General features: G+C 36.5%; 1 protein-coding gene and 1 long non-coding RNA gene across 2 annotated transcripts in view; one reads left to right on the forward strand and one right to left on the reverse strand.

Moving 5' to 3' along the window:
• Positions 1 to 794: 794 nt before the first annotated feature.
• Positions 795 to 4,505, reverse strand: LOC140158336 (uncharacterized). Its single transcript, XR_011859775.1, has 3 exons — positions 4,389 to 4,505; positions 3,131 to 3,192; positions 795 to 1,335 (listed from the first exon to the last, which is right to left on the reverse strand). It is a non-coding gene; the product is annotated as an uncharacterized lncRNA (long non-coding RNA).
• A 7,901-nt stretch (positions 4,506 to 12,406) lies between these two features.
• Positions 12,407 to 13,733, forward strand: part of LOC140159378 (major facilitator superfamily domain-containing protein 6-like) — a 117,141-nt gene continuing 115,814 nt past the window's right edge. Inside the window, exon 1 of the mRNA XM_072182831.1 lies at positions 12,407 to 12,734. The gene's annotated coding sequence lies outside the window, so the exon portion shown is untranslated. The remainder of the gene's footprint in view (positions 12,735 to 13,733) is intronic.

Genomic DNA, 13,733 nt, shown 5'->3' on the forward strand with positions numbered 1-13,733 from the left:
GACTTTTAGTAAAAATGTGATTTTTGTTAAAAATTTGGTTTTTGGTCAAAATGTGATTTTTGGTCAAAAATGAGTTTTGGTCAAAAATTGTGGAAAACAATTTTTTGGGGAAAGTGAGCCTATCCAACAAAGTCCAAGTTTTGAGTCCAAGTGTTGATTATATTGGACTCTTTAACTCTGTACAAAGTATAGGAAGGAAGATTCTGAGAACATAATAGAAATAAATTGAGTGTATGGGCGAATGGGGTTAGTTGCACCTTTGAGTCAAAAGAGTTCAGTGTGGGGCACTAATTGGGGGATGGAGGACTACTTAGGTTAAATCATGATATGACTGCTCTTGTGTTTTTTTAACCAAGAACAAATTTGTTTATTTCCCAGGGGGTCACTCCCATTGTGGCATGTACACCATCCGCGATAATAAAAATGCGTAAAAAGGGTAGTTTTTCGTGGGTAGACACGATCCCGGGCACGATACGTGTGTATCGTGTTTAAGGTGTTAAAACATGAAAAATTGGAAAAAGGGTAGCAAAATTGCAATTGCTAATACGTGGAAATGAAATTTAGGGTATGAAATTTGATGCAAGGAATAAAATATGTTTAGGGTGTGAAAACAGGCGTGTGATATCTGTTTAGGGTATCGTTTTAGCCAAGGGTTAAATCCTTGTTTAAGGTGCATTTTAAAAGTTGATTATCGCGGGAGGTGTACAGGCCACAATGGGAGTGACCCCTGCAGGTTTATTTAACCAGTCGGTCCGGGCAGACGAAGCTCGGGCCCTGATAGGGCCAGGCTCAAACAAAAGGCTCAACCGAAAGCTTACAAGCATGATGTTCTCAGCTGTCTATCCAATCTATCACTACAAGATTCCTATTTTGGCCATCTGCAGACTGGTACACACAAAGTACCTACACAGTACCAATTATGCCACTGCACAGGATCCACCAGCAGTGGTACTGCACTGGTTCTAAACTGGTACTCACCTGGTACTGCACAGTACCAGCCAAGTACATGTACCTCCAACTACCTCAGCGATGGTGTACCTGTGCAGGCAGCCCAATATGAATCAGGTAGTGTAACTGAGCTTCATAATATTAATCCTAAAACACTTGTTGCCACAGTCCACTGCTTAGATTTAATTTCTAAATTGGAATGTAAAATCTAAAAGTTACTTGTCGATTGCTTGTTGCCACAAATGTCACAGTAGTACACAGTACACAGACTCGCAGAGGAATGTTTATTGCAACTTTTCGATCTCAAATATGGTTCCTGACTACCAGTTGCCTGAGTTATCAGTTTCCAGGGCTTGGTCAATATTTTGCCTTACCACACACACCAACCTATAAATTAAAAAAGAAATAGAATAAAATATTATTTCACATCGAACAAGTTTTTACTGCAAATTGAAAATGATACGTGGGATACAATGATATTCTGGGAGACAAATTACTGCTGGTGGCAAACATTGGCAAAATGGTGCAAGTGATTATGAAAATGCCACTGTTAGCGACAACATTTCAAATTCATTTCAAAGCAGTTTGAGGTACCGGTACTCACGCTTTCTTACATGTAGCTCCAACTTCCACTGACATTCTCCGCACAAAGGTGTGAGGTGTACACCACAGCCACAAGAGGGCACACAGAAAAAATAAATTATCAACAAATTCACAACTACTTTCCTCATATGAAGTTAAATTAAAGAAATCTTTTTTTTTTACATCAGTGTAAATTTTGAGCACATTTGAAGGTGTAAGGTGACCAAAACTGTGACTGAAACTATAGTCTCTTCCCGGAGACTGGCTTAATCACAAATGAATGAGCAAGGGTTTGCCGTAATAAATACAATGTACATTTGCCTACCAAATCACAGTTACTTGGCATGGGACAATTACATATTTAGCATTTTAAATCAAAAAAGGATGATTTAAAATTGTATTTAAATATAATGCAGGTTTTTCACAACATCCTTAACCCTGCAGTCACATGGCTGCTCACTACAAAAGGGTTGTAATGTTAGCAATACAGCAGGTTTTTTGGGTTGGATTATTTAATGAGTTTGTGTCCCTAAGTATGTGTAGTAAACTAAAAATCAGTGGCTAAAATACAATGTACATGGCAAATTCCTTTCTATTCAAAAACTAACTTTGCTGAAACTGCAGCCCATTCATGGTGGATGATCATGGAATTGTCTACATTAGGGACTGTTCACAAACACTTGTTGGGGGGGGCTGATGCAAAAGGGGGCTCTTAAAAGTTTTGACCCTTCTAGGGGAGAGGGGCTCTGAAAAATTGACCACAAATTTTCCGGGAAAATTGAGTATATGGGGTTGACCCATAATTTTCATGTCAAAAGGGGCCCTGAAATTTTGAGATCTGAAAAGGGGGCCGAAAAATTTTCACGATGAAATTTTTTTTGCATCTGTGCCCCCCAACAAGTGTTTGTGAACGGTTGCTTAATCGATTTTACTGTATGATACATGTGTATATACGAGGGGGTATCCAAAAGTTTTTGACATCACCCAGAAGTGAAAGAGCTATATTGATGAAATTTTGTCAGTGTAATCACTGGTCCTTATGTACATGGTTCAAAAATGGTCTCATAAGTATGTTTACTTTCTTTCCAGGTGGCGCTAGATGGGCAGTAGGCGCATTACCTTTTCATGATAAGATCCTCCACTTCCTTGAGTTTCTTCACTGTGGCGCGCCATCCATAAGTGATGGACGCCCACTTCTTGGCTAACCTGTGAGGGACATGTGGCCAGTTTGGAAATTCCTTTTTCAAAAAGCAACAGTGCAATATGATGGGCAATCATCACCGTGAGATAGCTTTCATTTCATCATAGATTTTATGAGCATTGTAGGCCTAACCCTTCAAATGCAGGAACCTTAATCACGCTTACGTTCCTCAATTTTCACCATCTTGCAGGTTATGCGCCTATAGCTACTGCCCACCTAGTGCCATCTGGATAGAAAGTAAACTTATACTTATGAGACCATTTCTGAACCATAATGTACATAAGGACCAGTGATTACACTGACATAATTTCATCAAAATAGCTCTTTCACTTCTGGGTGATGTCAACAACTTTTGGATACCCCCTCGTACAATGTACATGTCATACATCATAGACTTACTTGCAAACTCATTTTGTGTGGCATGGTGGTGCAGGGCTCTAGCCTTCTCCTGTCTTTTTCTCCTGATGACATGAAGAAAGAAATGCAAATTTAGATATCAAAATTTGAGGAAAATTGAGGTACATTAGATGCATGCATAAACACAAAAGTGAGGTTGAGCTTTACCCAAGGAAAATCTAGTACTTGGGTGTAAAAAAACAAGCAAACACAAACAGAGAAATATTGAAATTCCCAATGATTACACAGACAGTACAAGTACCCACACAGATTTGGTGCCCTAATTTGTATTTCTTAACTACACTGTATTGGTAAGCACCGGAAAAATGTATGATTTTTAGAGCAAATTTTATGCATCAATTTCACAAAATTCCTGATTTGTGTGATTTATCATGTTTATCCATAATATTACCAAAATGTGTGCATTTTCGCAAAAAGTTCAAATTTGCATTTTTTAAAATTAAATTACGTGGCGCAGAGTTGAATTCGTTAAAATTAAGTCCTATGAGCAGTGGCGCATCGTGGTCGCCCTACCCCGGGGCTGAAGAAAATTCAATTTTGCCGCCTTCCTCAGCAGCCCGAAAAGGTTGCCCCAATTTTTTACGGTCGCTTGAAAAAGTGAAGAACAAAAAAAAGGATTTCTTGGCGCTAGCGCCCCAAAAGCAACACATTTTGATATATAGTACAATTTTTTCAAAATTTCCGCCCCTTTTTCTTTACTAATTCTTTTTGCCGCCCCTTCTTCTTCCGCTGCCCCTTCGATTTGGCCACCCCCTGCTTTGACTCCGGGGGGCTGGCGCCCCCAAAGCCCCCCCAAAATATGCGCATGATGAGGGCGGTCGACTGCATATCCGTCAGTACACGCTTTTCAATACGGAATAAATGCTAACCTCATCGTGACATCATCCAAGCAGCAAAGTTCATTTCCCATGGAAAAAGCATGTATTGACGGATATGCAGTTTACCATTCTGCTATGGTCTATTTTCTATACCGGTACTTTTTTCTGCATGGATTGTATTACAGATCACCGTGGGTTCTTTCAATTTTGTGAAAACTTATGGGTTTTTTTGGAAAATGAATACTTTAAAAATGGGTATCTTGGAAAAATCTTAAAATTTGTGGCCAAACCTAAAATTCGCGATTATACCCAAAATATGTCAATGTTAGCGTTTCACATACATTGTACATATCTTTTCAGATTGATTTTTTTTTACTTCAATTACCAAGAATGAAGATGTAAATACATGAATTAATACATACCCTTTTCTTTCTTCCTTTGTGTGCTGCTTTGCTTGTAGCTCGACCTTCCCCGTCAAAAGCAACTATGGGCGTAACATTTTGCCCAACCAACACATCTACTGCTTAGCAGAAATCATTGACATACCGGGGTACCTGTAAGAACCATAATTGCATAAAAGTGACATAAAAATTGGTTGATATACAACTTGTCCCTATCCCAACCCACCCCTTGACCAGTAGCGTATCTGTGGCAGGGGTCACCTGCACCCCCCATGGCTTTGACCATGAAGGAAAACCTGAAAAATTATGCTAAATCAGCCTATTTTACACCTCTGCCTGAGAAAATCTACCATGTGACCGGGTAAATCTACCGCACACCAGGATTTTGCCCGCTCTGACAAGTGACCCATACACAGAACACCACTGCCCTTGACAATATAGTCTACCCGTCCCTTGACAATATATATAGTCAACTACCTTAGCTTTATTCCCTCCAGCAAGCAAGGGACAGGTTGGTCACTGGTCAGTGACGAGTTGTCTTCAAAAAATGTGGTGCAGGTTGACGCAAAGACAGGTTGGCATAGGAACGGCTTGTCATGTATTCTTAAAAATTTACTTCATTAGGAATGTGACCAGGTAACATTAAAACCAATCAACGGTACAGGATGCTCTTTTGGTCACGCAGCTATAAAAAGACAATTTTCATGGTTTAGAATAGGAGATTAATGAAAAATAAGCCCTTAATCCTTTCCTTCATCACCGAATACAAGTCACACACTTAAAAATAATTTCTTAATATATGAATAGTATTGTAAATAATTGTGGTTCTTGAGAATATGTCAATTAGGAAGATGTTGCGTTTCAACTCTTTTCACATCATAATTTATACAGAACCACAAGATCCACAAAATTGTAACTGGATTCAGCACCACACCCGATTTAAAATGATCATAACAAATTTCACTACATGTAGATGGTATACCATTACCATCTACATTACATAGTATTTAATAAGCTTAAGCTTAACTTACTTTCGTGGATCAATTCCAGGTTGTGCAGTGTACTTCGTTAATATTTCATGTGTAGATCCATAAATTGATGGCGTCAATACCTGCACTTCAACGCCCAAATCCGCGGCAGAAACCCTGGCAGAAACTTTATTTTCTATATTCTTGAATTTAGGGAGTAAAGATTGAATTCCCATTGTCACGATTCGATTGTAACCGTGTGTTGAAGCTGGTCAACTCCGGGATTGTTATTTACGATCAGCTGATTGAAGATCACAGGCTGTTTTTAACGGCTGATATCGCTAATTGTTCAAAATGCGCATGCGCTAGACATGCGCATAAAACAAATCGTGTTCCCGTGGTGTTGCCGTCGGGATTGCCCTGGAATTGCCAGAGAAGTATGTCCCACCCCCCCTGCTCCTTAGCTGGATGTTTGGTTTTTGTTTGTTTAGTTGTTTTTATGGGGGTTTCCAAGTGTAATGAAAATAAAATATGTATCCCACATAGATCCCCCCGTCCCAAAAAAAAAAGCATGGGTTAGGATACTTTATTTTCATTCTAACTCCAGAAAGAGTATGTTAAGGGTAGACGAGGTATTGTTGGTCGAAGCAGTCAAAATATCGATTTTCATTATCTAAATCGATATATTATTGGCAAATAACACTTTGATGTTTTGCAAAAGTTCATTCTACAAAACAAACACTTTGAACATTTGCTTGATTTGTTGTTGTTAAGGAGATATGTACGTTTTACAAAAGTGTTGTTGTTCCAGCCCTCTTTACAACAAAACTCAAGAAGCCTAAGCTCACTACCATTCGCAAGATGATGTGAACTAACAAATGGCAACAGTATAAAATAGTTGCTGACCTTAACACCAACAACACAATTTTTAAATTGTGTTGTTGCTAATTAAAATTGCTAGTAGTTCACCTAACCTATTTAGTTATCCTCGGCTTAAGGTTAGTAACTATTTTCAACTGTTGCGATTTGGTCGTTCACAGCATCCTGCGAATGGTAGTGAGCTTTGGCAAAAATTGTATTGATCATTTCATAGTGAGCGTGTAGAAGGATTCAAATATTACAGATATAATTTTGTAGGTCCTGTGGTTCTTGAGTTATGTTGTAAAGAGAGTCCAGGAAGCTGTCCCATGACAGTGCATTTTGCTGTTGTGTCAGTTGGATAACTGTTTGGTTACTGACATGTGTTTTGAGTAGAGTATTAAGGTAATCCTGTGTGTAATTTTGGTTCATTTTGATTGACAGTATTTTAAGATATGACCTTGTGATTCACAAGTTGTAAAAAATTATAAGTTTCTTTTTGAGCTCAGTGTATTTATAGTAAATATTCAATGTACCACTTGTGTATTAAACATGCTCTAATGTCTTGTACTCTTGAAAACTACATTAGGCGACATATTTTACCAAACGCCTTTTTGTACTTGATTGGCGCAGTTTATAATGGCGTCGATGTTGGTGTGCATAATGCGGGCAATGCTAAGAATATGTTATGGTTATTCGTGATTACAGTTTATTCGCACTATCAAAAGGAACAATAGTCTTTTGTCTATCTGGTTCACAAGCCCTTAACTCTAAGAAGAGGTTGGGTTGGTATACGTCGTAGAAGTGACGTCATAATCGGATTAACTACCATAGCAATGGATGGATACAATTTTTGAATGTACCGCGCTGCACTACAGGCAGGTTGCACTCATCACCTGTGTATGACTGCAATCATAGATTGACTACAATATCGCTCTTTTCAATGATACTAATCTGACAGGTGTGAGTGATTAACATTTCTTTGACATCTATGGTTCAATGCATCGGTACCGCGGTAGTGCAGGGCGATATAGTCAAAATTGTATTCATTCATTGCTATGGTAGTTAACCCGAATAACTATGTCACGGCGTGTGATGATTGTGCCCAAACAGTAAACATAAACAATGTGAATCAAATCTAGATTCAATGGTACATATTTGTATCGTCACGTGCGAGCCACATAAGAAAATTAGTTTTTCCCCACCAAACAACCATCGCGTGCAAGTTTATCCTGATCATTCGAAGCTTTAAGATCAAACCAATATTGTCATTACTGATACATTGTCTCAATAATTTACTTACATCTTGTGTCTATATTGATTTTCAAAACGATTATGTGTCATTTTTGACACACTGACACACTGATTAATTAAACAAAGTTAATAACGTTTTAAATTCGCATGAGTCTATGTGCGTAAATTCTAAACATCATATAGCGATTGTTATTAAATGAACTACTCACACGTGTGCAATATGTTGTTTTAAATAACTAGACACATAATAGTGTGTTTACGTCTCTGTGGAAGAGTATTATAATTGCTGGAAACGTTGGTTGTTTACCTGTCTTTTTGGTTTCAAATATCGTTTGGTTTAGTCTGGTGTCCCATGGTACACAGTGATTTTAATCACTTGTTCCAGTGCACTTTTTGTATAGTTTACTTGCTTTTGTTGACCCCGTAGTTCATTGTATAATGTTATATACTTGTTATTTATTGTAATGATAATTACATGTTAAGCTCCTGGCAATAGTGTTTCTATTAAACTCCTCCTCTGGCTGTAAGACAAATTATTATTTTTATTTACTTTGCCTGTTGATATGTCGGGAAATAATATTGTTCACCTACAACTCATCTCTATCTGCTTCGTCTTTCTTCTTCTTCTTCTTCCTTATAAGTGCCTCCCTCATATGTATGAGTATTGTCGCACTGCGTACAGACAAGCTGTACTTATTTTTTACTCTGGAACCTAGAGTAGATGAGTGTATTTTGAAGTACAGTCAACATGACCGGGATGATCCCCTGCTCTTTTCGAATAGCCTGTGACGTTCTTTAACGTGCACACTACATTAATGTGAGAAAATATGCATGTACACGGGACCGACAGCTTAAAGTGCCCTCCGAAGCACTAAGCAAGTAGAGTGAAGTGTCTTGCTCAAGGACACAAAGAGCCGGACCTGGGATTCGAACCCTTGACCCTTGGGTTTACAGTCCTATGCCTTAACCGCTAGGCCACGCTCTCCTCGAAATTTGAAATTGAAAAATGATTTTTTTTTAATTTCCAATACTGTGAAAATGGTATGTTTAAAATTGGTCGATAGAGTTCTAAAATTAAACACCTAGAAATAACACAGTGCTTGTTAAATGTAATTTCATTATATAGCCTTTCCCGCCCCCTGGAATACTTTAAAGGATACTTTAAAGTTCTAAAATTAAACATCTAAAAATAACACAGTGCTTTTTAAATGCAATAACTTTATAGAGCATTTTTCGCCTCCTGGAATACTTTAAAGGAATGCTCATTTTCTGTAAGTGTAGTGTTCACCAATCTCTCTTAAGAACGGTTTTATGTTTATTAATTCCTATTTATTAATTATTTATTTGAACTCAGTAAGTGTCTCCGACCAGGTTAACAACTTAAAAGCATTTTAATCACACCGTGTGTAAACAAAAGTTCTTTAAAGAAACAATTTATTTCAAATCTGATTGTCAAGAAAATGAGACGTCCCCTCCTATGGAGAAAATAATAATAATACAATACAACCACATCATTTGGTAACCTTTCTAGTTTACCTCTTATGTGTAAAAATACTCGAGAATTCTAGCTTTGAATTTGCTCACCAATAGCTTCATATTCAGGGCTAGAGACTTTTCCTGTCAGAATCTAGTAGAAATCAATGATACATGACACCGTGTAAAGCGATGGAAGTTCGGAAGTAAACACAACCGATCACAACGGATAATCGCATCAAAAATGTTGTTACAATTGCACTTCAACGCAACTTTAGACTGTTCAAAATAGGCAACCTTTGCTTTAAACTAAAATGTATATCTTGTGCAAATTCGAACTTAATTCGAGTAAATGTATAATTATGTTATTATAATACCTATTCTAAGGTACATAATTAACTTGTTTAAAATCGCATGTTTTCATACTTTTAAAAATGCACACTTTATACTATAAAACAAATGTCAAAAAGGCAAATTGCCTGGAGTATTTACAGACATGTATCAATATAAACGTGCAGGTTTGATCTTCGCCTTTCCAACTAATTTGCCAAAAGTTTGTACAAATGTGTATTTTTATGATCCGCTTTGTATATTTTTATGATTCGCTTTTTGCATCCGATCTGAACTCTCGCTATTTATCATGACTTCGACGTACTTCATTTTCAAAAGCAACAAGTTCACGTCCCAACTGTCTATATAATTCCATGTTTACATCTTGAAATGACACTTATCAGGGGATTGTAGACTTACTGTACTTTTGATCCGATTAGTAAGATATTTACAAGATTTAAAAAACGCGACCGATAGCCCTAGTATTTGCATTTGAATGTACTTTCGTCTATTAATAAACAACGTTCACTCAACTAGTGTATCTTCCCACAAGAAGCTACTCAAATGTTTTAATCATGATTTCCGATGAAGTAATGTCCTTGGACTTGGTAAATTCCGAATGTTCAGATTTTTACTCCTTAGCTGGATGTTTGGTTTTTGTTTGTTTAGTTGTTTTTATGGGGGTTTCCAAGTGTAATAAAAATGAAATATGTATCCCACATAGATCCCCCCGTCCCAAAAAAAGCATGGGTTAGGATACTTATATTTTCATTTTAACTCCAGAAAGACAGTATGTTAAGGGTAGATGAGGTATTGTTGGTCGAAGCAGTCACAATATCGATTTTCATTATCTAAATTGATATATTATTGGCAAATAACACTTTGATGTTTTGCAAAAGTTCATTCTACAAAACAAACACTTTGAACACTTGCTTGATTTATTGTTGTTAAGGAGATATGTACGTTTTACAAAAGTGTTGTTGTTCCAGCCCTCTTTACAACAAAACTCAAGAACTACAAGACCTACAAAAGTTTATCTGTGATATTCGAATTCTTCTACACTCTCGTTATGAAACGATCAATGCAATTTTTGCCAAAGCTCACTACCATACGCAAGATGATGTGAACTACCAAATGGCAACAGTATAAAATAGTTGCTGACCTTAACACCAACAACACAATTTTTAAATTGTGTTGTTGCTAATTAAAATTGCTAGTAGTTCACCTAACCTATTTAGTTATCCTCGGCGTGATCGGTCAATAAATTGATTTTGCTTAAAATGTTTGTATTGTTAGAACCAATAGCATGAACAATTGAATGTACATTTAAAAAAATCTAAATCTTTCCTGTTGCCATAGAAACGGTCAAAATGAAATAAAATGTCATTTACCTCTACAATTTCATACCGACGTTATTGAAAAATGTCAATTTCTACTGAGACGTCCCCTCCTATGGAGAAAATAATAATAATACAATACAACCACATCATTTGATAACCTTTCTAGTTTACCTCTTATGTGTACAAATACTCGAGAATTCTAGCTTTGAATTTGCTCACCAATAGCTTCATATTCAAGGCTAGAGTCTTTTCCTGTCAGAATCTAGTAGAAATCGATGATACATGACACCGTGTAAAGCGATGGAAGTTCGGAAGTAAACACAGCCGATCACGACGGATAATCGCATCAAAAATGTTGTTACAATTGCACTTCAACGCAACTTTAGACTGTTCAAAATAGGCAACTTGCTTTAAACTATGCAGTTTACTCATCAGAATAAATATTGTCCACATTTAAATATCAACAGCTTATTTAACATGTGTTGCAAAACATGACAACATTGATCTATCAAACACGATAGCGAAATGACTCTCGAATGCATAACCAATAACCATAACTTTACACCAAAAAAACAAGAGTCAAAAAGGCAAATTGCCTGAAGCATTTTACAGTTATGTGCAGTTTTGACCTTCTCCTTTCCAACTAATTTGCCCAAAGTTTGTATTTATTATGACAGTGTTGCAAATAAAATCGGTTTTATGCATAATATGATTTCCTCGCTCTGTTGTGAAAATACCCGTTTTTAATGTTCAAAAAAGCCTTTAAGATAAATGAACTTCAGCCTTGAATAAGCGTTGCAAGATTTTTGCAAAATTCTACAAATCTACTGATCGCTACAAATCAACTGATTTAGCTAATACATTGCAATAAGTAATAATTTTATTTCTAATTGTACATTATAGTGGTAGCTATTATGTTTTGAATTAAGTAATGGCAAGAATGATAAAAAGTGGTCTTTGTTTGTTTTTTCAACATCAATCTTATTGACACGCATTAGGTCCCATTATAACAGCCAAGGTAGGTTTTTTTTCTCTTGTTATGTGTTTATCTAGAGGCCCATTCAGCGATAACAACATCCAAATTGTTTATATATTGCCTAAACGTGAAGAATAAGTAATTCAAATTAGGTCTTTTTGAAATGAAAACTTTGGCAAAAACAAAAATTGAAGCACCGTTCAAATATATTTAGATCATTTCTCTACTTTAAAGTAGAAAATTTTCAGATTCGTGAAAATGTCTTCTATTGTCTTTTAATACGCGGGTTTTAGCTTAACCACTAGCAGACCATGTTATCACATCTATGACATTAACAATAAATAACAATTGATAAAGCTTTCTAAACAAGACCAAAACCACTTTTGTTGTCGTATACCTTTTCTACCACTATTTTTACGATCATCCAGATGAGCAAATCACTGAACAGGCCTTTAATATGATTTAAAACAGAAATAACAATTGATAAAGCTTTCTAAACAAGACCAAGCCACTTGTGCTGTCGTATACTTTTCTCCAACAGAATCAAATAACATTCCTTTCAAACCAGTCTATATCCGTTATTATAGAAGCGTTAAAATACGTCCTCTATCATCCGACTAAGCATTTTAAGTGCGTACCATTACGAGTCCAGTTTTTTATGCTTCCATAACCACGATAACGCCGTGTGCATTAAGAAAATTTCTCGGTGTCGTCACAACAGGCACCCAATTGAATTCTCCGAATAGAAGCAAGCGTGGGCAGTCAAATGTATCATAACGCTGTACCAATTTTATTACGAACGAAAATGTTCTTCAGTCAGTCAGATGGGTTCTAGTGACATGAATAATTCATGAGCACCAGCCACGCCTGTCCAATGGGCATCGACCTACTGAGACTCCTGCTTTAGATTGGCAAGCTGGGAGTAAACCGATCCCTTCTTACAGTGCATGGACTGGCTAACGGCGATACTTCTCCGTGGTAATTGTTCAGCAAATGCGTTCTTGATTACTACCAGTTGTGTGATAAATAGACTATAATATTTGGTAGATTCAAATGTGGATTGATATGTGGTTTTATTGTGAATAAAACACGGAATAACTGGATTATTGTGTAGTGTTGTCAAAGTAACTGACTTTGTTGATGCTGGTGTGAACGATTATACCTATAGGTAAGGACTTTACACTGTTTTCTTTAAACCATAATTCCACTATTTTTAGTTACATTTTCTGCAAATTATGGTTATTATCAACGTGCCCTACGAAATGTTGTTAGTAGGATGCCATTCAGAATCGTTTTTTAATTCAACTCAAAACAGGGAAAAAAGACTTTGTTAATGAGGCAAAAGTGATTTTTTTCAATCCCTCGATAACAGCGCATCTTTAGTTCCTGTTTTACTGTCTTAAGTTTTTCAACAAAATACAGATTACAGTGTACTCAAAGAAATACCTACCCTAACTTAAAATAACAAGAAACAAGCTCTATTTTGTTAACCTATAAATTAAAGATTCTTTGCTTAAAGATAATATCGAAGCATTCCTATGTAAGCAAGAAGCATATGAAACTCAACAAACGCTACACACCTGTATCACACTTAACTTTAACTTGGTTATGTGATCGTAAAGATGTATAATTTTGGAAAATAACCTTCTTACATCTTCCGATACTTAGCAAATATGAACTGTATCATATCTCTTAAGGAAGTGATTGCTTGAAGAAGGTTTTAAGTCGTTGAAATGTTATAACGTAGGAGATAAAGAGATATCATTGTTGAATTGAATTGAATTTAGTTTCTTCAAATTGGCGTAAACAATACGTCTAATATGGCGTACGAAACTTAATTACCTGTTCACGGATTGCTTGATGAATTCGTCAAAGATGTGATACATAACGTATACAGAAAATAGGTCACGGTTTCATTTTGTAACAAAAACTATGCTCAGTTTACCTGACACATATTGGGGTTTGCATAGGAGGCAGAAGTGGGGGGACAGAGGGACACGTCCCCCTCAATATATCAATGGGAGACAATCCTACACAAAAAAGACAAATTAAAGCAACAATTGCCCTGTGCATAAGTTACTTTTTAACCTAAAAACACTGTGTTTTAGGCCAAAATAGAGGAAAATTGTAGACTTATAACAGGTAACAAAATTCTCCTCCTTCTGGG

This window comes from Amphiura filiformis, chromosome 8, assembly GCF_039555335.1.
Source record: "Amphiura filiformis chromosome 8, Afil_fr2py, whole genome shotgun sequence".
Lineage (NCBI taxonomy): Eukaryota > Metazoa > Echinodermata > Ophiuroidea > Amphilepidida > Amphiuridae > Amphiura > Amphiura filiformis.